This window comes from Oncorhynchus tshawytscha, unplaced genomic scaffold, assembly GCF_018296145.1.
Source record: "Oncorhynchus tshawytscha isolate Ot180627B unplaced genomic scaffold, Otsh_v2.0 Un_contig_766_pilon_pilon, whole genome shotgun sequence".
Lineage (NCBI taxonomy): Eukaryota > Metazoa > Chordata > Actinopteri > Salmoniformes > Salmonidae > Oncorhynchus > Oncorhynchus tshawytscha.
The window spans coordinates 2554532-2581055 of NW_024609833.1; the positions used below are offsets into that span (position 1 = coordinate 2554532).

General features: G+C 41.8%; 1 protein-coding gene across 5 annotated transcripts in view; it reads left to right on the forward strand.

The window, feature by feature from the left end:
* The first annotated feature begins 13281 nt into the window (after positions 1–13281).
* LOC112248918 (dematin) overlaps positions 13282–26524 on the forward strand; it is an 80049-nt gene continuing 66806 nt past the window's right edge. For 2 of the 5 annotated variants that reach the window (XM_024418365.2, XM_024418367.2), the window contains exon 1: positions 13286–13511. The gene's annotated coding sequence lies outside the window, so the exon portion shown is untranslated. Of the gene's footprint in view, positions 13512–26524 lie in introns of all 5 variants that reach the window. The other 3 variants (XM_024418368.2, XM_024418364.2, XM_024418362.2) reach the window with 3 other exon arrangements.

Here is a 26524-nt window from a genome sequence, read left to right on the forward strand (position 1 = left end):
CATACAGAGTCCTAATAATTTTGGAGCTCACTGTATGTTGATGTTGCTGGAGATGCTGAATATTAAGTAGAACAATTTTTTAATTTCCTTTTAAGTTTGACTGCATCATGAACTTTACCCAGTTCCAGCCCAGCGAATAATTATAGGGAGAGAGGACTTGTATTGTTACCTGCTTGTATTGTTACCCGTAATGTTGAGTGTCCAGTTTTCTGTTTTTGCTAACATTTTATCCATGTTAGCAAAAACCTTCTGAGAACCATTTTAGCATGTCTTTGCATTAGAGTTAGGAGAACATTCTCTTAATATCAAACAGCACATACCCAGAACATGGTCACCATGTTCTCAGAATATACAATATTAATGTTCTAGACATGTTTCATGGGACGTTGCAAGAACATCTTATGTGTCCAGTTTGAGGGTTAGGAGAATATTCCATTAACGTCCCACCAAACATACACAGAACATGGTTACCATGTTCTCACAACAAAATATATTCATGTTCTACACACATTTCTTGGTAACGTTTGCAAGAACATTCGTGTCCAGTTTTCTAAGGATTAGGAGAATTTTCCATCCATGTCCCACCAAACATACACAGAACATGGTTGACATGTTCTCAAAACAAGATATTAATGTTCAAGGCACGTTTCATGAGAACGTTACAAAAACATTCACTGGGCCCTAACTATACTGGCCCAATAAGCACATAGCCTAGAGATAACCCTTATTGGGACAGTGGTTAGAGTGGTCATCATTCGTGCTCATCATCATTGGGTTTGAAGCCCACTAGGACTTCCATTGCTCTCACATTCTTAGCAATATATGTTAAAGTCAGTATTTAGTAAAAGTTACAACACACCTATCTGATCTAATTAAAGCGGAACTTCACCCTCTGATTTGGACTCGTTTTTTAGCTTGTTCCTAAAGAAATGCTGGTGGCTATGACAGAAGCCACACATGAGTAGTAGTAGTAGTAGTAGTAGTAGTAGTAGTAGTAGTAGTAGTAGTAGTAGTAGTTCTTATTCTATGATATCATGGCAGTCCGCAAACAAACGTTAAAGGTGCATGCCGCCATCTACTGTGCTGGAGTGTGGTCAATCGCGGTTTACAACGTTAGTTCCACATTTCTAAATCCTACCTAACTCAGTACTTGTGAAAAAATAAAAAAAGGTCCCTACTAATTTCTAATAGACCCTCCCCCATCGCAAAAATCCTTTCCAAACCCCTCCAACCCTGTCTAACCTCAATGATCCCTCACTTCAAGCCTTCTCTCGTCAACATAGTTACAGCAATATACAATGCATTCGAAAAGTATTCAGACCACTTGACTTTTTCCACATTGTTACGTTACAGCCTTATTCTAAAATTGATAAAATTGTTTTCCCCACCTCAATCTACATACTATACCCCATAATGACAAAGAAAATACATTGTTGCTAATTTATTCAATTAAAAAAACTGATATCACATTTACATAAGTGTTCAGATCCTTTACTCAGTACTTTCTTTGCACCTTTGGCAGCGATTACGGCATCGAGTATGAAGCTACAAGCTTGGCACACCTGTATTTGGGAAGGTTCTCCCATTCTTCTCTGTAGATCCTCTCAAGCTCAGGTTGGATGGGGAGCGTTGCTGCAAGTGCATTTTCAGGTCTCTCCAGAGATTTTCGATCAGGTTCAAGAATGGGCTCTGGCTGGGCCACTCAAGTACCTTCAGAGTCTTGTCCCGAAGCCAGTCCTGCGTTGTCTTGGCTGTGTGCTTAGGGTCGTTGTCCTGTTGGAAGGTCAACCTTTGCCCCCAGTGTGAGGTCCTGAGCGCTCTGGAACAGGTTTTCATCAAGGATCTCTGTAGTTTGCTCTATTCATCTTTCCCCCAATCCTGACTAGTCTCCCAGTCCCTGCCTCTAAAAAAGATGCCGACAGCATGATGCTGCCACCACCGTGCTTCCCCGTAGGGATGGTTCCAGGTATCCTCCAGACGTGACGCTTTGCATTCAGGCCAAGAGTCCAATAATGGTTTCATCAGACCAGAGAATCTTGTTTCTCATTGTCTGAGAGTCTTTAGGTGGCTTTTTGGCAAACTCCAAGTGGCCTGACATGTACCTTTTACTGAGGAGTGGCTTCCATCTGGCCAGTCTACCATAAAGGCCTGATTGGTAGAGTGCTGCAGAGATGGTTGTCCTTCTGGAATGTTCTCCCATCTCCACAGAGGATCTTTAGAGCTTTGTCAGAGTGACCATTGAGTTCTTAGTCACCTCCCTGACCAAGGCCCTTCTCCCCCGATTGCTCAGTTTGGCCGGGCAGCCAGCTCTAGGAAGAGTCTTGGCGGGTCCAAACTTCCTCCATTTAAGAATGATGTAGGCCATTGTGTTCTTGGGGACCTTCAATTCTGCAGAAATGTTTTGGTACTCTTCCCCAGATCTGTGCCTCGACACAATCCTGTCTTGGAGCTCTACGGACAATTCCTTCGACCTCATGGCTTGGTTTTTGCTCTGACATGCTTTGTCAACTGTGGGACCTTATACAGACAGGTGTGTGCCTTTCCAAATCATGTCCAGTCAGTTGATTTACCACAGGTGGACTCAAACAAGTTGTAGAAACATCTCAAGCATGATCAATGGAAACAGGATGCACTTGAACTCAATTTCGAATCTCATAGCAAAGGGTCTGAATATTTCTGAGTATTTCTGGTTTTATTTTAATACATTTGCAAAAATATCTAAACCTGTTTTCACTTTGTCATTATGGGATATTGTGTATAGATTGCTGAGAAAAAAAGTATATTTAATCCATTTTAGAATAAGGCTGTAACATGAAAAGATGGAGCATGTGCTGTTACAGTGCCTTCGGAAAGTATTCAGACCTATTGACTTTGCAAACAGACGAAGATCGTCAAAGGTAAACTATATATTTTAATGCAGTTTGTGATTATGTTACCCCTGTGCTGGTTAAATTGTTTTTTTTAAATGTATAGGTCTCTATGCTCAGATAATCGCATCGTATTCTTTCGCAGTAAATCTTTTTTTAAATCTGACAACGCAGTTGGATCAGCAAGATTCTAGGCTTCCGATACATGTGAGACACTTGTATTTTCATGAATGTTTAATATGACTATTTATGTAACGATCACCGTATGTTGTGGAATTTCAGCCCGCTAGCGGGTTCCTTGCGCAGGGGTTAAAGTCCCAAGCTACTAGAAGCGCCGCCTCTGGGTGAGCGTCGTTTTCTTGTTTGCTTATGACAGAATGCTGCTCATTCAATGCGGTCTTAGTGCCAGCCTCAGTCTGTGGTGGTATGTAAAACAGCTTTAAAAAATACAGATGAAAACTCTGGGTAGATAGTGTGGTGTACAGCCTATCATGAGATACTCTACCTCAGACGAGCAATAGCTCAAGACTTCCTTAGATATCGTGCACCAGCTGTTATTTACAAATATTCATAGTCCGTCGTCCCTTGTCTTATCAGACGCTGCTGTTCTATCCTGCCAGTACAGCGTATAACCAGCCAGCTGTATGTTGATAGTGTCATCGTTCATCCCATACTCCGTGAAGCATAAAATATTACAGGTTTGAATGTCCAGTTGGTAGTTTAATCTTCTGCATAGGTCATCTATTCTATTTTCCAAAGAGTGCACGTTTGCTAGCAGAATGAAAGGAAGTGGGGGTTTATTCGATCGCCTGTGAATTCTCAGAAGGCAGTCCAAACTTTTCTCTGCCTTCTCTTCATGCAAATCACGGGGATCTGGGCCTGTTCCCGGAGAGTAGTATATCATTCACGTCGGGCTCATCAGACTCGCTAAAGGATAATGTTTACGGTTTTCTTGCGGTGAAGGAGAGGCGGACCAAAATGCAGCATGGTTATTTGTATACATCTTTAATAAAGATGGAAACACAAACAAATACAAAACAAGAAACCTAACGTGAAAACCTAAACGGCCTTATCTGGTGCAAACAAACACTGAGACAGGAACAATCACCCACCAAACACTCAAAGAATATGCCTGCCTAAATATGGTTCCCAATCAGAGACAACGATAAACACCTGCCTCTGATTGAGAACCACTCCAGACCGCCATAGACTAGACTATTCTAGACAACCCCACTATACCACAATTCCGATACCTACAAAAACCCCAAGACAAAACACACCACATAATAAACCCATGTCCCACCCTGGCCTAACCAAAATAATAAAGAAAACACAAAATACTAAGACCAGGGTGTGACAGATAAAAAAGTATTCTGCCCGTCTGTGGTGAGTAATCGCAGTTCTGTCCAGAAGTTATTTTCGGTCATAAGAGATGGTAGCGGCAACATTATGTACAAAATCAATTTTAAAATAAGTTACAAACACAAAGAAACAAAACATAAAAACACAATTGGTTGGGGACACGTAAAACGTCAGCCTTCTTCTCTGGTGCCATCTTAATATCAAGATGTTGGAAGGATCGGGGCCAACAACACAGCACAGGATGTTGGCACCCTCACCTGAGAAGTAGAAATCAAAAGGTGAGAAACTGGTAATTGAATAACTGCAGTTGACATAGCTAAGTAAATGAATACTCTTATTGTAACGTGGGTGAGAAGGGGAAAAAAAAGAGTCTTTGGTTGTGCATATTGTAGTCTATGGTGTTGCCAGGGAACAGCACCCGCTTCGAAGAAGTAATTGGAGATGATCTCCCGCACACGGATTGTCTCCTGTGCTGTGTTGTTGGCCCCCATCCTTCCAACATCCTGCAGAGTAGCAGACCTCTCCTCTGACACACGGCGGCAAGCTGCAGGTCCCCTCCTGGTTCTCATGAAGTTATGCAGGACACAGGTAGCCTTTATACATGTCTGAATTCTCCCATGAGGCAGTCCCAAATAATATCTCTTATAACAAATCATGATAACATTGGATAGATAGATAGATAGATAGATAGATAGATAGATAGATGCATGTGCACACACGTGCAAGTTTAGCATGTGACAACAGAAGGATCATATCAAGGATAGCATCACAAATGTATACATAAATACCACTTGAAGCTTGATGAGTTGATCACTTGAATCAGCTGTGTAATGCTAAGGCAAAAACAAAGATGTGCACCCCTTCTCTGTAATTGCAAACAAAGGTTTCTGTACCAAATATTAAGTTCTGCTTTTCTGATGTAGCAAATACTTATGTCATGCAATAAAATGCAAATTAATTACTTAAAAATCATACAATGTGATTTTCTGGATTTTTGTTTTTGAAAAACTGTCTCTCATAGTTGAAGTGTACCTATGATAAAAATTAGACCTCTACATGCTTTGTAAGTAGGAAAACCTGCAAAATCGGCAGTGCATCAAATACTTGTTCTCCCCACTGTAACTAAGTACGAATAGTGCCCGCTGGCTGTGTTAAAGGCAGTTTTCCACTCATCTCCCTCCCGTATCCGAACCAGATGGTAGGCTTTCCGAAGGTCCAACTTTGAGAAGATGGTCGCTCTCTGAAGAGGTTCGAAAGCCGAGGAGATGAGTGCTAGAGGGTAACGTTTTTTAACCATGATGTCATTAAGGCCCTTGTCGTCGATACATGCATGCAGAGTTTTGCCCTTCTCCACAAAGAAGAGTCCTGCGCCGGCGGGAGAGGCCGATGGACAAATACATCCTGCAGCGAGAGAGTTCTCAATGTACTCCTCCATAGCCTTGGTCACCGGACCCAACAGGGAGTAAAGCTGCTCCCCAGGAGAAGGTCAATGGCGCAGTTGTAGGGTCAATGCGGAGGGAGAGATGAAGCGCTGCCGGGCAGGCTGGGCCGACGTAAGACAATGAGCATGGCAGAACGGGCTCCAACCCACGATAGAACCAGTAGTCCAGTCGATCAGGGGATTGTGCTTCTGGAGCCATGAATATCCCAAAATCCCTGTACGGCTCATCGTACCTACTGATGAGCCAGGTCTTTTTAATGGACAGGAAATATATTGTCCTGTAGTCCCACAATACAGACAGCTCCTGGTGTTCAGTCTGAGTAAACGTTCACCGAGAGACTATCGAGCCCTTGCCAGTAGCTTGGGATCTAAAGGAGGCGAGTCGACCAACCTCTCAGATTCCCGTGAGCACTCGGGTGACATCTGATTCTCTCAGAAATTACTTTGTGGGTTTCCGGGATTCCTCGGAGGCAAGGTGGGAATCGAGGGCGACAGGGAACAGATTCCCTCTCCCTGCTTCATTCTCTTAGCCGCCCATCGATCCGGATGGTCAAGGTTATGAGGGAGTCGAGGTCCATGGGCAGCTCCTGGGCTGTGAGCCCATCTTTGATCAACTCTGATAATCCGTGAACATGTTTAACAATGCTTCTGGGTTCCAGGCACTCTCAGCCACCAACGTACAAAAATCCACTGTGTCGTCTGCCACACTACGGGAGTCTTGACGTAGCTGGAGCAGTTTACGAGCAGCCTCTCACCCGGACAATGGAGAATCGAACACCTTCTGTACTTCTGCCACAAACTCCTCCAGACTGAGGCAGACGGTAGACTGTTGCTCCCATACCGCTGTAGCCCAGGCGATTGCCCTCCTGGACATCAGCATTATAAGGTACGCTATCCTCAAGTGGCCCGAGGGGAACGACGAAGGCTGCAGCTCGAAGGTGAGGAAGCACTGGGAGAGAAAGGCCGGCAGTTTCCAGAATCTTCAGCGTAGCACTCCAGAGTTGGTAAGAGGGTTTCTCGGGACACTGGGGTAGGCTAGGAAGAAGCGCCGCTGGTGGTGGTGTTGCTGAGAGTCTGGGGAGTTACTGGTGTGGCTTGCTGCCTTGAGGGGAATCCGCGGAATCGCTCCAGCAATGTATTGAACGCATGGTCATGTCGTTCTGCCAGGGTATGGAGTCCTTCCATAAGGCATTGCAGTAACTCCTTGTGTCTTCCAATGGTGGCTCCTTGCTGGAAGACAGCATTGTGGAGCTGGTCTGAGTCTGCTTGGATCAGTCATGGCCAGTTCGTACTATCACGACTCAGGATATGACCCATATGCGGACACAGGAGGCGGATAGTACAGTTCTCAGGCAGAGGTTCGTTATCAGGTCAGAGTCAGGCAGGTACAGGACGGCAGGCAGGCAGACTCGGGTCAGGTTAGGCAGAGGTTGGTTATCAGGTCAGAGTCAGGCAGGTACAGGACGGCAGGCAGGCTCGGGGTCAGGGCAGGCAGAATGGTCAAAACCTGGAAAACTAGGAAACAAACACTTTAGAAACAGGATAACAGGAAAGCACTCTGGTTAAACCTGACAAGACGAACTGGCAATAGACAAACCGAGAATACAGGTATAAATACTCAGGGGATAATGGGGAAGATGGGCGACACCTGGAGGGGAGTGGAGACGAGCACAACGACAAGTGAAACCGATCAGGGTGTGACAGAAGCTAGAAACCACAAGTGTCTATCCAGATAATGAAAAGGCACCCACAAAAGAAAGTTCAAGGAACTTATTTACATATTACATTTTATTTGCAGTGTGCATGGTCATGAGCAAAGTCATTATAGACTATCATTTCACATCCCTTGTGAGAACCATGAGCACGAGCTTACTTGGCTTTGCTGTACCGCAGCCTATTTTAACAATTTCAAAGATTTGACTGAATTACAGTTCATATAAGCAAATCAGTCATTTGAAATAAATAAATTATGCCCTAATCTATGGATTTCCCATGAATGGGAATGCAGATATGCATCTTTGGTCACAGATACCTTAAAAAGGGTATCAGAACACCAGTCAGCATCTGGTGTGACCATCTGGTGTGATCATCTCCCTTGCAGAGAGTTGATCCGGGTATTGGTTGTGGCTACCACTCCTCTTCAATGGCTGTGCAAAGTTGCTAGATTTGTCGGGAGCTGGAACACTGTTGTACACGTTGATCCAGAGCATCCCAAACATGCTCAATGGGTGATATGTCTGGTGAGTATGCAGGCTGTAAAGGTTTTCCTCCTCTTCGTCTGAAGAGGAGAGGCGAGAAGGATCGGAGGACCAATGCGCAGCGTGGTAAGTGTCCATGGTTGTTTATTTAAAAACATAAACTTAACACTCAATGAAATACAAAACAATAAACGTGAACAAAACCGAAACAGTACCGTGTGGCGAACAAACACAGACACGGAAACAATCACCCACAAAACAACAGTGAAACCCAGGCTACCTAAGTATGATTCTCAATCAGAGACAACTAACGACACCTGCCTCTGATTGAGAACCATACTAGGCCGAACACAGAAAACCAACCTAGAAACACAAAACATAGAATGCCCACCCAACTCACGTCCTGACCAACTAAAACAAACAAATAACACAAGAACTAGGGTCAGAACGTGACACAGGCCATGGAAGAACATTTTCAGCTTAGAGGAATTGTGTAAAGATCCTTGCGACATGGGGCCGTGTATTATTATGCTGAAATATGAGGCGATGGCATGGATGAATGGCACGACAATGGGCCTCAGGATCTCATCACGGTATCTCTGTGCATTCAAATTGCCATTGATAAAATGCAATTGAGTTTGTTGTCCGTAGCTTATTCCTGCCAGCTGCCATCGAAGAGGAGCATTTGCCCACTGAAGTCCGTAACGACTTCGAACTGCATTCAGGTCAAGACCCTGGTGAGGACAACAAGCACACACATAAGCTACCCTGAGAAGGTTTCTGACAGTTTGTGCAGAAATTCTTCGGTTCTGCAAACCCGCAATTTCATCAACTGTCTGGGTGGCTGGTCTCAGACGATCCCTCAGGTGAAGAAGCCGGATGTGGAGGTCCTAGGCTGGCTTTGTTACATGTGGTTTGCGGTTGTGAGATCGGTTGGACATATTGCCAAATTCTCTAAAATGATGTTGGTGATGGTTTATGTTAGAGAAATGAACATTCAAGTCTCTGGCAACAGCTCTGGTGGACATTCCTGCAATCAGCATGTCCATTATTATTATTTTTAATTCTTCAAGCTTTGTCGAATTGGTTGTTGATCATTGCTAGACAAGCATTTTCAGGTCTTGCCATAGATTTTCAAGCAGATTTAAGTCTAACTGTAACTCAGCCACTCAGGAACATTCACTGTCTTCTTGGTAAGCAACTCCAGTGTAGATTTAACTTTGTGTTTTAGGTTATTGTCCTGCTGAAAGGTCAATTAATCTCCCAGTGTCACGCCCTGACCTGAGATATATTTTTTCCTTACATTTTGGTTAGGTCAGGGTGTGACTAGGGTGGATACGCTAGTTTTTGTATTGTCTAGGGGTTTTGCATTGTCTAGGGGTTTTGTATTGTCTAGGGTTTTTGTAGGTCTAGGTATTTGTATGTTTATGGTGGCCTGATATGGCTCCCAATCAGAGGCAGCTGTTTATCGTTTTCTCTGATTGGGGATCATATTTAGGTAGCCATTTCCCTTAAGTGTTTGTGGGTTATTGTCTATGTGTAGTTGCCTGTCAGCACTCATTTGTATAGCTTCATGTGTCGTTTTGTTATTTTGGTTAGTTTGTTCCGTGTTCATTCTTAGTATATTAAAGAATGTACGAATACAACGCTGAGCCTTGGTCCGATTCATACGACGAACGTGACAGAAGAACCCACCATAAAAGGACCAAGCAGCGTGTTCAGGAGAAGCAGACATCATGGACATGGGACGAGAATTTGGACGGTAAAGGATCCTGGACGTGGGAGGATATATTGGCAGTAAAGGATCACCTGCCATGGAAGCAGGGGGAGATAGCGCAGGAGGAGCGGCGACGATACGAGGGGACATGGTTAGCACGGAAGCCCGAGAGGCAGCCCCAATAAGTTTTTTGGGGGGTGGCACACGAGGAGATTGGCTGAGTCAGGTTGGAGACCTGAGCCAACTCCTCGTGCTTACCGTGGGGAGCATGTGACTGGTCAGACACCGTGTTATGCAGTGATGCACGCTAGTTTTTGTATTGTCTAGGGGTTTTGTATGTTTATGGTGGCCTGATATGGTTCTCAATCAGAGGCAGCTGTTTATCGTTGTCTCTGATTGGGGATCATATTTAGGTAGCCATTTCCCTTTGGTGTTTGTGGGTTCTTGTCTATGTGTAGTTGCCTGTCAGCACTCATTTGTATAGCTTCATGTGTCGTTTTGTTATTTTGGTTAGTTTGTTCAGGGTTCATGCTTAATTTATTAAAGAATGTACGCATACCACACTGCGCCTTGGTCCGATCCATATGACGAACGTGACACCCAGGGTTTGGTGGTAAGTAGACTGGACCAGGTTATCCTCTAGGATTTTGCTTTTGTTTAGCGCCATTCCATTCATTTTTTTATCCTTAAATATTCCCCAGTCCTTAATGATTACAAGCATGCCCAAAACATGATGCAGCCACCACTATGCTTGAAAATATGAAGAGTGGTACTCGGTAATGTGTTTTGTTGAATTTGGCTCAAATATAGCACTTTGTATTCAGGAGAAAAACTGAATTGCTTTGCCACATGTTTTGCACTATTACTTTAGTGCTTTGTTTCAAACAGGATGCATGCTTTGGAGTATTTTTATTCTGTACAGGTGTCCTTCTTTTAACTCTGTCCATTATGTCAGTATTGTGGCGTAATTCAAAAACCTCCCTGGTCTTTGTGGTTGAATCTGTGTTTAAAATGTACGGGTCGACTGAAGGACTTTAAAAGATAATGTGTGGGGTACAGAGCTGAAGCGGTCATTATAAAACCATGTTAAACATAATTTTTGCACTCAGAGTGAGTCCATATAACTTATTATATGATTTGTTTAGATATTTAAATATTTACTCCTGAACTTATTTATGCGTGCCACAAGAAAGGGATTGAATACTTGACTCAAGACATTTTATTATTAATTTGTACAAATTTCGAAAAACATCATTTCACCATGACATTATGGGGTACTGTGTGTAGGCCAGTGACAAAAAAAATCTCAATTTCATCCATTTTAAATTCAGGCTGTAACACAACAAAATGTGGAAAAAGTCAAGAGGTGTGAATACTTTCTGAAGGCGCTGTAACATTAGCAAGATACTGTAGCTACAGCAGCTGTCAGTGCCCTATTTGTTGATGTTTATCAACTCCACGTGGAAATTCCCACACCGAATTCGTGAATATGTATAAGTAGCCTTCGTCATTCCTCGGAAGTGGAACCTAAACGTGCATTTCCTCTTTATGACAGTAAATTACTTCCAAATAGTGGTGGAAACTCGAGTGGCGCAGCAGTCTAAAGCACGCCAACTCAGTGCTAGGTGTCACTACAGACCCTGGTTTGATTCCGGGCTGTATCACAACCGACCGGCCGTGATCAGGAGTCCCATAGGGCTGTGCACAATTGGCCCAGCGTTGTTCAGGTTAGGGGAGGGTTTGGCTGGGATAGGCCGTCTTTGTAAAATAAGAATGTTATTAACTGACATGCCTAGTTAAATTAAGAAAAAATAAATCAATGGACTAGGACAAGAATATTAAGTGCCCCCAGATGAATTGTAGCTGACAATGCAAAGACTGTTAACCTACGGAACTTGAGACAAATAAATGATTGGCCAGTGGGTGGCCAAGCCCTTGTCACACCTAAAACTGATTTGTTCATCAAAATCAGACCATCTGTGCCACCGCTAGCTATTTGACACAACCCTGACCTATGGCACTACCACCAAAAACTTAGATTTACCATTGCGTTAGGTTTGTTAAAATAGAACCTTGGATGTTTTTGTTTTACTGTTGCTAATACTCGTTACTAAAGCCTATACTATTTAATAAACTGTAGTACCAATCCACAATGGAAGAGGATGAGAATATTCATGACCCCAGCCGAATTAGAGTGATGCAAATGCAAAGACTGTCAATAACTTACATAATTTGAAAGAAACACATGCAGTATTAAGCCATGGAATGCATTGATTGGCCAGTGAGGGGCCAAGCCCCCCTCACACCTACAACTTGTTTATTCATCAAAACCCAGCTAATTTTTCACCACTGCCAGGTATTGCACTCCTAATTCCGTCTGTGCAAATACAAAAAAAAATTCTGATACACCTCCAGACCTATTGCTTTACCATTGCGTTAGGTTTGTTAAAATTGAGCCCCTAATGTCTTTCAAAATTATATTCAAAAAAGCGTGTAAATGAAATAGTAGCCTACAACTACATTTCTACAGTTTAAAATGAAACACATAGAAACAGGTGTTTCCACACATCTGACTTAATTTAATAAAATATACCCTACCCTTTGATTTGAAAGAAAATTACCTTAAATAACGTAATGATGCAAGGGGTGCATAACTGGTGGCAGGGAAGTCAGACGCAGGAGAGCAGAACTAGGTAGTAGCCGGAGAAGGTTAATAATAAAACCAACAGCCTCAGAATACAAAATAAATGGGTACAAAACCAGTCACGCACCAGTCAAACATGTGCACAAGCACTTACAACAAACAATACCGCACAAAGACATGGGGGGAACAGAGGGTTAAATACACAACAGGTAATGAGGGAATGAAAAGCAAGTGTGTGAGAAAAGACTAAACAAATGGATCGGTGATGGCTAGAAGATTGGCGACGTCGGCCGCCGAACACCGCCCGAACAACGAGAGGGACCGACTTCGGCAGAAGTCGTGTCAAATGATGACAAAAGTGCATAGATCTTATTGTTATTTTTTAAATCTATAAGGACTTTTTGCCAAAGCAATTGTTGCGAACTAACAAAGTAATGTTGACCTCATGGACATATAGCTGAGCATTACATACATCTCATTGGGTGGCAGGTAGCTTAGTGGTTAAAGCTTTGGGCCAGTAACTGAAAGGTTGCTAGTTTGAATCCCTGAGCTGACAAGGTGAAAAATGTGTCGATCTGCCCTTGACTAAAGCACTTAACTCTAATTATTCCAGGATTGTTGTCAGTAATGGCTAATACCTAGCCTTGACCCCAGTCTCTCCGGGGTTGTTGTGACATTAAAAATTACATTTCTATCTCACATTTGTCCATTCAGTGAAACAGGACAAATATAAGAACCTCCTATTTGATAGAAATCAAGTGATAGAAATCAATATCATGAGATTATTTTGCTTCGGTGTTTACCTTTTTGTAATGTGGCAAGGTGCAGTGTTGAGGATCATCTGTTACAATTATTTTGCAAATGATAGAATGTATGAAAGGATACATTGCGCAACAGTTGCCATTTCGACATTTGTGACGATCGGTATACATTTATTTGTGACGATCGGTCGATATTTCAAGCACGCGCCATATGCCAATATTAGAGTGCGATGTCATGTTCAGACTACAGCTACAGCAAATCCCCCCCGTTACTGAAAGTGGATTGGACCAGCGGCGCGAGGGGGGGAGCATCGAAAAACTAGCTTGCTATCAGTCACAGCAGCCTCAGCTTGTCCGTTGCCAGGCATAGCTGCTGGACACAAATATTGTTAGGTGAAACTACTGCGTCGAGAACTTTTTTGTAGCTTTTTGGTAATACAATTTAATGAAAAGGGAATACATTTGTCTGCTTTAATAAACTGTGGAAGGAAACTGATCATCTGGAAGAGGACCATTTTCAGGTGCGAGAGCGCTTTTTATGTTTTGTGTCCATATCAAATGTGTCTATCATGCATAGCCAGTATAGTCTGTCATATTATTTTGCAGGAGACTGACATTACATTTAGCTCAGAATTCTCATTCTGACATTGGGTGCGGATTGTGGTACCCAGTTTCGGATTAATGGGATACTGCTGCTTGTCATACAGGTCGCCGAGGCGCACATCATGCAGACATGTTACAAGAGCCTACTATAGGAGATGCAACAATTTATAGGTATAATTCACAAATTTTACATCACTTGTGTTACTATTTTTGACCTAATAAATAGACAATGGTAAGTCGATGTAAAGTCGTGAATCGTCGATGTACTGTTGTGCATGGGGGTGGATGGATTATGCGAGACATTTTCTATGCTTTTACATAACAACATAAGCGATGGAGAGATCGGTACAGGTCCCATTCAATGGTTAGCCAGGCTCTTGAAATAATGTTATGAAGCAGCTAGAAAGCTTCAGCTTTTAACCGAGCTTGTATCCCAGGCCATGACTTCTTGCTCTAAATCATTCAATTGCCTTTTTATAAAAGCATATAGCTGATTTGATATGTATGCATTATCTTATACACTACATGACCAAAAGTATGTTGACACCTGTCCATCGAACATCTCAGTCCAAAATCATGGGCATTAATATGGAGTTGGTCCCCCCTTTGCTGCTGTAACAGCCCTCTACTGGGAAGGCTTTCCACTAGATGTTGTAACATTGCTTCAGGGACGTGCTTCCATTCAGTGAGGTCAGGCACTGATGTTGGGCCATTTGGCCTGGCTCACATTCAGCATTCCAAATCATCCCAAAGTTGCTCGATGGGGTTGAGATCAGGGCTCTGTGCAGGTTAGTCAAGTTTTTTAAACCATTATTTAACTAGGCAAGTCAGTTAAGAACAAATTCTTATTTACAATGACAGCCTACTCCTAACCCAGACGACACTGGGCCAATTGTGCACCGCTCTATGGGACTCCCAAACACGGCAAGTTGTGATCCAGCCTGCAATTGAACCAGGGTCTGTAGTGACACCTCTAGCACTGAGATGCAGTATCTTAGACCATTGTGCCACTCGGGAGCCCAAGTTCTTCCACACCGGTCTTGACAAACCATTGCTGTATGAACCTCACTTTGTGCACAGGGGCATGTCATATTGAAACAGGAAAGGGCTTTTCCCAAACTGTTGCTGCAAGTTGGAAGCACAGAATCGTCTAGAAAGTTAATGTATGCTGTAGCGTTAAGATACAGTTGGCACTATGCATTCGGGCAGGTACTGTAGCATTCTTCTTGCATCCACCAAACCCAGATTCTTCCATCTTCATCAATCCATAGAACGCATTTCCACTGCTCCAGAGTCCAATGGCGGTGAGCTTCACACCACTCCAGCCGGCACTTGGCATTGCACATGGTGATCTTATGCTTATGTGCGGCTGCTCGGCCATGGAAACTAGTTTCATGAAGCTGGATTTTTTTTCTCATTTTGTCTGTCATAGTTGAAGTGTACCTATGATGAAAATTACAGGCCTCTCTCATATTTTTAAGTGGAAGAACTTGCACAATTGGTGGCTGACTAAATACTTTTTTGCTCCACTGTATATACTGTACTCATTTAAACTGCTGCATCTACTGCATCTTGCCATTATGTAATGCATGTATCACTAGCCACTTTAAACTATGCCACTATGTTTATATACCCTACATCACTCATCTCATATGTATATACTGTACTCTACACCATCTACTGCATCATGCCTATGTCATTCTGTACTATCACTCATTCATATATCTTTATGTACATATTCTTTATCCCTTTACACTTGTGTGTATAAGGTAGTAGTTGTGGAATTGTTTGGTTAGATTACTCGTTGGTTATTACTGCATTGTAAGAACTAGAAGCACAAGCATTTCATACACTCGCATTAACATCTGCTAACCATGTGTATATGACAAATACAATTTGATTTGATTTAAACACCATGCAATAAAATGCAAATGAATTACTTAAAAATCATACAATGTGATTTTCTGCATTTTTGTTTTAGATTCCATCTGTCACAGTTGAAATGTACCTATGATAAAAATTACAGACCTCTACATGCTTTGTAAGTAGGAAAACCTGCAAAATCGCCAGTGTATCAAATACTTGTTCTCCCCACTGTATCTGTAGCTAACACTTTCAGAACAGACACCTAGCTAGTTGGCTAGCTAACTTGCATTGACTGAATACTCCATTTCTAGACAGCTTTTTCTAGCCCAGCTAGCTAGCTATCCTCTCCCAGGTTTGGCACATCTTAAGTCCCTCACTGCAAATGATATTGAATACTGTTTTATGCATAGTTTCCACAATCTTCCTGTAAAAGTGACTTTATTATTGTTGGTATTACCATGCAGTTAGCTTAATAACCTTGTTTGCTGTTAGTCAAAGTGATCCAAAAAGCTAGCTAACACAGTACGATCTGATGCCCATGTCAAAACTACTGTAATGTTTAACACAGCTAGAACTTGCTCACTGAATGAACACGAAAACATGTGCAAGTGGGTTTTTGACTGAAATATACAGATTTATATTATTCTAGCTAACTGCTTTGTTATTGTGGGATATAATGCATTTAACAGTAGATCCGATGCCCCTGCCCATGTGAAAATCACTAATGTAACATACAGCTGAATGAGCTCAAAGTGTATTTTTGACCGGACTATATATGCTTGTTAACATGATTGTGAGTATTTTATTATTGTTCCCTCTCAAATTGGTAGTATTAGCTTATAGTTTGTATTCTTCTTGATTAGTCTTTATCAAAAAGCCATGAACAGTAGGACAGTAGGCGCGCGGACGCATTCCCATGACGTTGTTTCAATATGGTTGCGGCCACATCTATCTAAGCTGGTACTAGGCACTCAACGTCTAATATTATGTTCTAAAAGTATTTCATAATGTCATGTTCAACAAGGTTACCTAGCATCAACATGTAAAACAATGTTATAGGTTGATTTGAGTGTTTCAGTTCACGTTAAGTGTATGATCTTATTCTTAGTATCTCAGACACATTTGTTTGACTAGTTATAGCCATAGAACCTGGTTGGTTAGCTACCTGCATTCATTCAGGGTAGTAACGTCATGAGTTGTGATTATTGTCCATTGTTTAGCTAGCTAGCTACATATCTTAACAAAAGACTCCACTCTAATTTTGACAAAGTATTTTAATTTCAAGTTCTTTGGGGTCGGAGGCAGTATTTTCACACCTAGATGAAAAGCGTGCCCAGAGTAAACTGCCTGCTACTCAGGCCCAAATGTTAGGATATGCATATTATTAGTAGATGTGTATAGGAAACACTGATATTTCTAAAATTGTTTGAATGATGCCTGTGAGTATAACATAACTCATATGGCAGGCAAACACCTGATCCAACCAGGAAGTGGGAAATCTGAGGTTTGTAGGTTAATAACAACACTGTCATCTCAGATTTTCAAAATATGCTTTTCAACCATAGCAAAACAAGCATTTGTGTAAGATTATTGATAGCTAGCGTAGCATTTAGCGTAGCATTCAGCATGCAACATTTTCACAAAAACAAGAAAAGCATTCAAATAAAATAATTTACCTTTGAAGAACTTCAGATGTTTTCAATGAGACTCTCAGTTAGATAGCAAATGTTCAGTTTTTCCAAAAAGATTATTTGTTTAGGACAAATCGCTTTGTTTTGTTCATCACGTTTAGCTACGAAAAAAACCTGTATCCAGGAGTGTAATTATCCCGGCAGCTCATTAGCATAACACAACGTTAACTATTCATGAAAATCGCAAATGAAATGAAATGAATATGCTAGCTCTCAAGCTTAGCCTTTTGTTAACAACACTGTCATCTCAGATTTTCAAAATATGCTTCTCAACCATAGCAAAACAAGCATTTGTGTAACAGTATTGATAGCTAGCGTAGCATTTAGCGTTAGCATCAGCAGGCAACATTTTCACAAAAAACAGAAAAACATTCAAATAAATCATTTACCTTTGAAGAACTTCGGATGTTTTCAATGAGGAGACTCTCAGTTAGATAGCAAATGTTCAGTTTTTCCTGAAAGATTATTTGTTTAGGAGAAATCGCTCCGTTTGGTGCGTCACGTTTGGCTACCAAAAAAAAAGAAAATTCAGTCATCAAAACGTCGAACTTTTTTCCAAATTAACTCCATAATATCAACTGAAACACGGTAAACGTTGTTTAGAATCAATCCTCAACGTGTTTTTCACATATCTCTTCGATGATATATCGTTCGTGGAAGTGTGCGTTCTCCTCTGAATCTCAATGGAAAATGCCTCCAGTTGAAGATTACGCACCAATTTAGACAAAGGACACCAGGCGGACCCCTGGCAAATGTAGTCTCTTATGGCCAATCTTCCAATGATATGCCTACAAATACGTCACAATGCTTGACACCTTGGAGAAACGATAGAAAGGGCAGGCTCATTCCCGGCGCATTCACAGCCATATAAGGAGACAATGGAAAACAGAGCCTCAAAAATTCTGCCCATTTCCTGGTTGAAGTTTCATCTTGGTTTCGCCTGTAGCATGAGTTCTGTGGCACTCACAGATAATATCTTTGCAGTTTTGGAAACGTTAGAGTGTTTTCTTTCCAAAGCTGCCAATTATATGCATAGTCGAGCATCTTTTCGTGACAAAATATTACGCTTAAAACGGGCACGTTTTTAATCCATAAATTAAAAGAGCGCCCCCTATATCCAAGAAGTTAAAGTCTTAGCCTATCCAATATACAGTGTCTGTGGGGTCATATTGCACTTCCAAAGGCTTCCACTAGATGTCAACAGTCTTTAGAACGTTGTTTCATGCTTCTACTGTGACGTGGGAGAGAATGAGAGCTGATTGAGTCATGGGTCTGCCAGAAGGCCATGTGCAAACTTATTGTGGAACTGGGATTCCTGGGAGTGCATTCTGGTGAAGATCATCAAAGGTAAGTGAATATTTACAATGCTATTTCTGACTTTTGTTTACTCCATAACATGGCGGGTATCTGTATTGCTTGTTTTGGTCTGAGCGCTGTACTCAGATTATTCCATGGTATGCTTTTGTCGTAAAGCTTTTTTGATATCTGACACAGCGGTTGCATTAAGGAGAAGTATATCTTTAATTCCATGCATAAGTTGTATTTTCATCAACATTTGAGTATTTCTGTAAATTGACATAGCTCTCTGCACTTTCACTGGATGTTTTGGAGGCAAAACATAACGCGCCAATGTAAACTGAGATTTTTGGATATAAATAGGAACTTTATCGAACAAAACATACATGTATTGTGTAACATGAAGTCCTATGAGATCTGATGAAGATCAAAGGTTAGTGATTAATTCTGCTTTTTGTGATTCCTCGCTTTGGCTGGAAAAAGGACTGTTTTGTTGTGACTAGGTACTGACCTAACAATCGCATGGTATGCTTTTGTCGTAAAGCCTTTTTGAAATCAGACACTGTGGTGGGATTAACAACACGTGTATCTTTAAAATGTATGATACATGTATGGTTGAGGAATTTTAATTATGAGAATTCTGTAGTTTGAATTTGGCGCCCTGCACTTTCACTGGATGAGAGGTTAAAGTTTACGTTTAGCTGGCTGGCTTCCTAACTAATGTTACGTCATGCGTTGGGATTCATTGTTTACCTAGCTATCTAGCTAAATTTCTTAACAAAAGTCTCTCGTCTTAGTGTGCCAGAGCGCAGAATAACTGATGCCTTTTTGAAAGCTCAACACTCGTTGAATATGTTCGGTGTCAGTAAACGTCAGCAATAAAGCGTAATTAAATTGTTGCCAGCAGCACAGTTAGTCACCAACGCTCTGGATAACATGAAAAAAACCTAACCAGCTCTGCAAGGGTGAGTAAAATTGTCAGAGTGGGTTGTTCTCTCATTAAGCTTAGGTGCTTGACTGTAGTTGTGACTTCAGAGCTTTCGGAACAACCCTACTTATTTGTCCAGAGCGTTCACTGTGTGGTCTGAACGCGAAACCACAGATAGGGTGAGTAATGTTCAGTGAGCTGTTCTCTCTCTGATGTCTAGAAGTAGCTGGCAAGATAGTACAGAACTGTTGGATCAACCCAAAAAGAGATGGGTGGGGTTAAGGCTTAAGATGGTGTGAACAATACTGAATGGGTGTAGACAAAGGGCTCTTCAATAGTAGCACCAAAACATTGAATGACGGTTTTCTCAAAAGTGAGTTTAATGTTGATCAACTTTCAAAGCAGAATTGGCACTGGAGAAGACGGCAGACTTTTTACGTGTCCCCAACCAATTGTTTTTTGTTTGTTTATTTGCGTTGTTTGTAACATCTTTTAAAAACGTATTTTGTACATAATGTTGCCGCTACTGTCTCTTATGACCAAAAATAACTTCTGGACATCAGGACTGCGATAACTCACCACTGTCACGTTCACTGTCTTCAAACTCCCTGTCATAAATGAGCCAAGGTGCAGCGTGCATGTAATTCCACATCCTTAATTGAAGTGAAACCTTCACAAAAAACAGGTAAACAGAAACCAAAAGTGACGCAACCGTGGCGCACACAAACACTCACAGAAAATAAATAATTACCCACAAACACAGTTGGGGAAAAAGGCTACCTAAGTATAATTCCCAATCCGGGACAACGATAGACAGCTGCCTCTGATTGGGAACCATACCCGCCAAAAACAAAGAAATAGAAAACATAGAATGCCCACCCAAATCACACCCTGACCTAACCAAATAGAGAAATAAAAAGGCTCTCTAAGGTCAGGGCGTGACAACCACGGACTGTCAGAATCCTTTTTTTCCTTTAATAAGTCTGACGAGCCCAACGTAAACTTTAAACTGCTTTCTCGGGAACATGCCCAGATCCCCAGGATTTGTGTGAAGAGGACGCAGAGAAAAAGAGGCCAGAGGGTGGGCTGCCTTCTGAGAATTCGTAGGAGATCGAATAAACCCCCACTTCCTTCTATTCTGCTAACAAACGTGCAATCTTTGGAGAATAAAATCGATGACCTACGCGCAAGATTAAACTGGACATTCAAAACGGTAATATCTTATGGTATCTCGTGGCTGAACGACAACACTGGTTGTACTCAGTACCGGCAGGATAGAACAGGGGCATATGGTAAGACAAGGGGCGGTGGACTATGTATTTTTGTAAATGACAGATGGTGAACAATATCTAAGGAAGTCTCGAGCTATTGCTCGTCTGAGGTAGAGCATCTCATGATATCTACCTAGAGAGTTTTCATCTGTATTTTTCATAGCTGTTTACATACCACCACAGACTGAGGCTGGCACTAAGACCGCATTGAATGAGCTGTATTCCGCCATAAGCAAACAACAAAACGTTCATCCAGAGGCGGCGCTCCTAGTAGCCGGGGTCTTTAATGCAGGGAAACTTAAATCCGTTTTACCACAGACTGGAATATGTTCCGTGATTCCTCCGATGGCATTGAGGAGTACACCACATCAGTCATTGTCTTCATCAATAAGTGCATCGATGATGTCGCCCCCACAGTGACCATACGAACCCCAACCAGAAGCCATGGATTACAGGCAACATCCCCACTGAGCTAAAGGCTAGAGCTGCCGCTTTCATGTAGTGAGACTCTAACCCGGAAGCTAATAAGAAATCCCGCTATGCCCTCGTCGAACCATCACACAGGCAGAGCATCAATACAGGACTAAGATCGAGTCGTACTACACCGGCTCTGACGCTCGTCGGATGTGGCAGGGCTTGCAAACCATTATAGACTACAAATGGAAGCACATCCAAGAGCTGCCCAGTGACACGAGCCTACCAGATGAGCTAAACTACTTTTATGCCCGCTTTGAGGCAAATAACACTGAAACATGCATGAGAGCACCAGCTGTTCTGGAAGACTGTGTGATCACGCTCTCCGCAGCCGATGTGAGAAACCTTAATACAGGTCAACATTCACAAGACCGCTGGGCCAGACAGATTACCAGGACGTGTACTGCGAGCATGCGCTGACCAACTGGCAAATGTCTTCACTGACATTTTCAACCTCTCCCTGTCTGAGTCTGTAATACCCACATGTTTTAAGCAGCATAGTCCCTCTGCCCAAGAACACTAAGGTAACCTGCCTAAATGACTACCGACCCGAAGCACTCACATCTGTAGCCATGAAGTGCTTTGAAAGGCTGGTCATGGCTCACATCAACACCATTATCCCAGAAACCCTAGACCAACTTCAATGTGCATACCACCCCAACAGATCCACAGATGATGCAATCTCTATTGCACTCCACACTGCCCTTTCCCACCTGGACAAAATTAACACCTATGTGAGAATACTATTCATTGACTATAGCTCAGCGTTCAACACCATAGTGCCCTCAAAGCACATTACTAAGCTAAGGACCCTGTGCAACTGGATCCTGGACTTCCTGCGGGCCACCCCCAAGTGGTAAGGGTAGGTAACAACACATCCGCCACACTGATCCTCAACACTGGGGCCCCACAAGGGTGCATGCTCAGCCCTCTCCTGTACTCCCTGTTCACCCATGACTGCGTGGTCATGCACGCCTCCAACTCAATCATCAAGTTTGCAGACAACACAACAGTAGTAGGCTTGATTACCAACAATGAGAGGTGGTAATCTCTGAGTGTGGTGCCAGGAAAATAACCTCACTCAACGTCAACAAAACAAAGGAGATGATCGTGGACTTCAGGGAACAGCAAAGGGATCACCCCCAGATGCACAATTGAGAGCATAATGTCGGGCTGTATCACTGCCTGGTATGGCAACTGCACCACCCATAACAGCACGGCTCTCCATAGGGTTGCGCGGTCTGCACAACACATCAATGGGGGAAAACTACCTGCCCTCCAAGACACCTACAGCACCCGATGTCACAGGAAGGCCAAAAAGATCATCAAGGACAACAACTGTGTTTTAGTCTATGCTGCTCTGACATTGGTCATGCATATATTTTGTAAATTGAAAAATTATGTGGCTAAACCATAGACATTAAAACAAGTAGATAGTGATAGCGCTGACGTCATCTGTGTATTCCTATAGAAAACTCGCAATTTGAAGTGTGCCATAATTGCTGAATAGGGCTGAATGTTCCCAAAAACATCATTAAGGATCATGGTAAAAGTGTTCGTAACTAGCAAAGGACCATGGTCGATGTAGTGGTTTTCATCCTGCCCGAGAGTCAACCCTAATGTCAATGGCATGAGGGCGCAAGCCTCCTCCTTAGCCTGCCGGCCCGTGATTGGTTTGTGTCAGCATGTGGTCCAATGTGACAAATGTCGAAATCAGAATGGATCGCAATTTCATTAAATATCTCGATTTGTTGCAAACCTTAAAATAATTAATGAAAAGAGCCATCATATTCATGCAAAAAGTCCTAATAATGGAATAAAAGCATGGTGATTTTAGAATTTTGTAAAGTTAGTGTGGGAGAAGTGGAAAATTATTACTGTCCATGAATAATGAGAAACCACCTGGTATTGACAAACTAGATGGAAAGCTATTAGGGATGGTAGAAGGCTATATTAACACTCCTATTTGCCACATCGTTTATCTGAGCCTGGAGAAAAAAGTGTTTGTCCACAGACCTGGAGTGAAGCTAATGTCATTGCACTACCCAAAAATGGTAAAGCTACCTTTGCTTTCTCTAACTGCCGATCAATAAGCTTGCTGCCAGTTCTTAGCAAACTTATGGAAAATATTGTGTTTGACCAGATACAATGCTATTTCTCTGTGAACAATTCAACAACTGACATTCAGCACGCTTATAGGGAAGAACACTCAATATGTACTGTGCTGACATAAATGACTAATCCTTGGCTGAAATAAATTGATATAAGAAGATTGCGGGAGATGTATTATTATATTTCACTGCAGCCTTCAATGTTATTGACAATTTGTTATAGAAAAAATGTATGTGTTATAGCTCTCTATCCATGATATGATGTTAGGCTATCTATCTAATAGAACACCGGGGGTTTCATTAATGGAAGCTTCTCTAACGTAAAACATGTAAAGTGTGATATTCCATAATGGAGCTGGATTGCCATTTACTGTTTTCTATATTTACTAACGATCTACCGTTAGCATTACACAAAGCCAGTGTGTCTATGTACGCAAATGATTCAACACGATACATGTCAGCACCCACAGTGGGTAAGCGAATGCTCCCACCACGGTCTCTCCCAAGCATCTTTGACCAGTGTTTTGGCTTACTGCCCCCACATACTGCGTGTATCCACAGCAGTCATTTGCGAGTTGATAATCTCCCGCTTGTTTATTAAAGTGCAGCCAGGATCCATACAGGATCCATCCATTCTCCTGTTTCTCTCTGTTTATCGTACTGGTGCATGTGTGATCAAGTGTGTGTTGCTTGAGTGTGTTTGCCATTTCACTGGCGGAGCTTGTTTTTGGGAGACGGGTGTGGGTTGTGTTTGCGAACTAATTTTAGCTTACAACAAGCTTGTAGCGTGGCTAATACTACACAGAAAAACGCTGTAAAGCTCAATGTGGAAGAGAAATACGTATCAAGCACTACACTCCATGAACTATTGGACCAACAATCGATCTGCAGGAAAATAACTTGAAGTCCTTCCTGCAACTCTGTATGGATTCTACCAACAAAACAGTTGGTGATCTGTTTAAGGATGTAATGGAATTTACACACAGTTTGGAATTTACGCAGGTGGAGGTAGAGGAGCTAAAGGGCGCGAATGTCATGAGCCAGACCGCATTCAAAACCATGTCTGAGGATTTTGCAATTTTCCAAACAACACTTGACAAGCACTACTTCCAAAAGTAGACCACCTCGAAAACCAATCGAGGTGAAAAATAGACTTGAGGACGTAAAGACTAAAACTTGGCATGACACAGAGGTCAAGGCCAAGAAACTCCTGGCAGATCAACTCAAACTGGACCCTAAACTCAATGAGATGGAGAGGGAGTGCAATAGCAATGGTACTTTCTTCCCAGATGGACGGCCCAGATCTATTGCGGTGAAACTGCTCAGGTTTAAAGACAAGGAGGAGATTCTCTGGAGAGCCAAGTTATTTATTTATATTTCTAATTTCACCTATGTTTAACCAGGTAGGCCAGTTGAGAATAAGTTCTCATTTACATCTGCGACCTGGCCAAGATAAAGCAAAGCAGTGCTACAAAAACAACAACACAGAGTTACACATGGGATAAACAAATGTACAGTCAATAACACAATAGAAAAATCTGTATACAGTGTGTGTAAATGAAGTAAGGAGGTAAGGCAATAAATAGGCCAATATTGGCGAAGTAATTACAATTGAGCAATTTACACTGGAGTGATATATGTGCAGATAAGGATGTGCAGGTAGAAATATTGGTGTGCAAAAGAGCAGAAAAACAACTATGGGGATGAGGTAGGTAGTTGGTTGGATGGGCTGTGTACAGCTGTAGCGATCGGTAAGCTGCTCTGACAGCTGACGCTTAAAGTTAGTGAGGGAAATCTAAGTCTCCAACTTCAGTGATTTTTGCAATCTGATTTTAGATTTATTAACTTTGGATTAGAGATACTTAAAACCTCTCTGGGATAGGTTGGACGGTAGCGTCCCACATGGCCAATAGCCAGGGAAAATGCAGGGCACCAAATTCAAATAAAATACTATAAAAATCAAACTTTCATTGAATCACACATGTAAGATACCAAATTAAAGCTACACTAGTTGTGAATCCAGCCAACATGTCAGATTTCACGTGTTCATACTGTTACACTGGCAAATACTAAAGGGCCTATAAGAACATCCAATAGTCAAAGGTTAATGAAATACATATGGTATAGAGAGAAATAGTCCTATAATTCCTACAACCTAAAACTTCTTACCTGAGAATATTGAAGACTCATGTTAAAAGGAACCACCAGCTTTCATATGTTCTCATGTTCTGAGCAAGGAACTTAAACGTTAGCTTTCTTACATGGCACATATTGCACTTTTACTTTCTTCTCCAACACTTTGTTTTTGCATTATTTAAACCAAATTGAATGTGTTTCATTATTTATTTGAGGCTAGATTTTGTTAATGTATTATATTAAGTTAAAATAAGTGTTCATTCAGTATTGTTGTAATTGTCATTATTATAAATAAAATAAAAATGGCAGATTAATCAGTATTGGCTTTTTTTGGTCCACCAATAATCGGTATCGGCGTAGAAAAATCATAATCGGTCGACCTCTAGTTATAAGGTCTAAAAAAATTGCAGATCCTTACCACATTGGGTGAGGCGGGTTGCAGGAAGGTATATTTAATTCTAAAATGAAAACGACTGAATATTTACATGGGACAAAAACACGTCTTACTGCTGGGCCACCTTGGGGGAAAAAATTGCCTGAAGGGAACCAAATTCTTCATCAATGAAGACTTCTCCGAAAACGTACTTCTCAAAAGAAAGGAACTGCTGCCACAACTAATTTGAATTATTTAAAAGAGATCATCGCATACCTGAAGTACGATCAGCTGGTCGTTCACCCCCCCTCTCGTAGACCTATGGCAAGTGACTCAGCTGTAGTCAACTGATTAGACACCCACACACACAAACATATTTATTCATCTTTGTTCATGTTTCACCTAACCTCATGACCAAAAATACACATTGCTCTGTCCTAACCCTCTGAAGTCTTTAGTGGTGTTATGTGGACTGTGTCAATGTGCATTCTATAGGAAGTGCACCCCTATTGACAAAACTATCACAGATGTATGGTTGTCTTGGACATGTGCGGCATGCATTTCTATGTTTCTGTTCTATTCTCTGGATGATTCTAACTGTATCTCTCTTAGTTGGGCAGGATATCAACCCTGATAACATGGTCTTTAAGCCATTAGATATTAATGAATAAAACAGTAAATATAATGACTATGTTGATCCAGATAAAAAAATTCCTGAGATTTACCAGAGATGAGTCTATCACTTGTGATTGTTAAATTGCTTAACATTATAGTAATCTGTATAG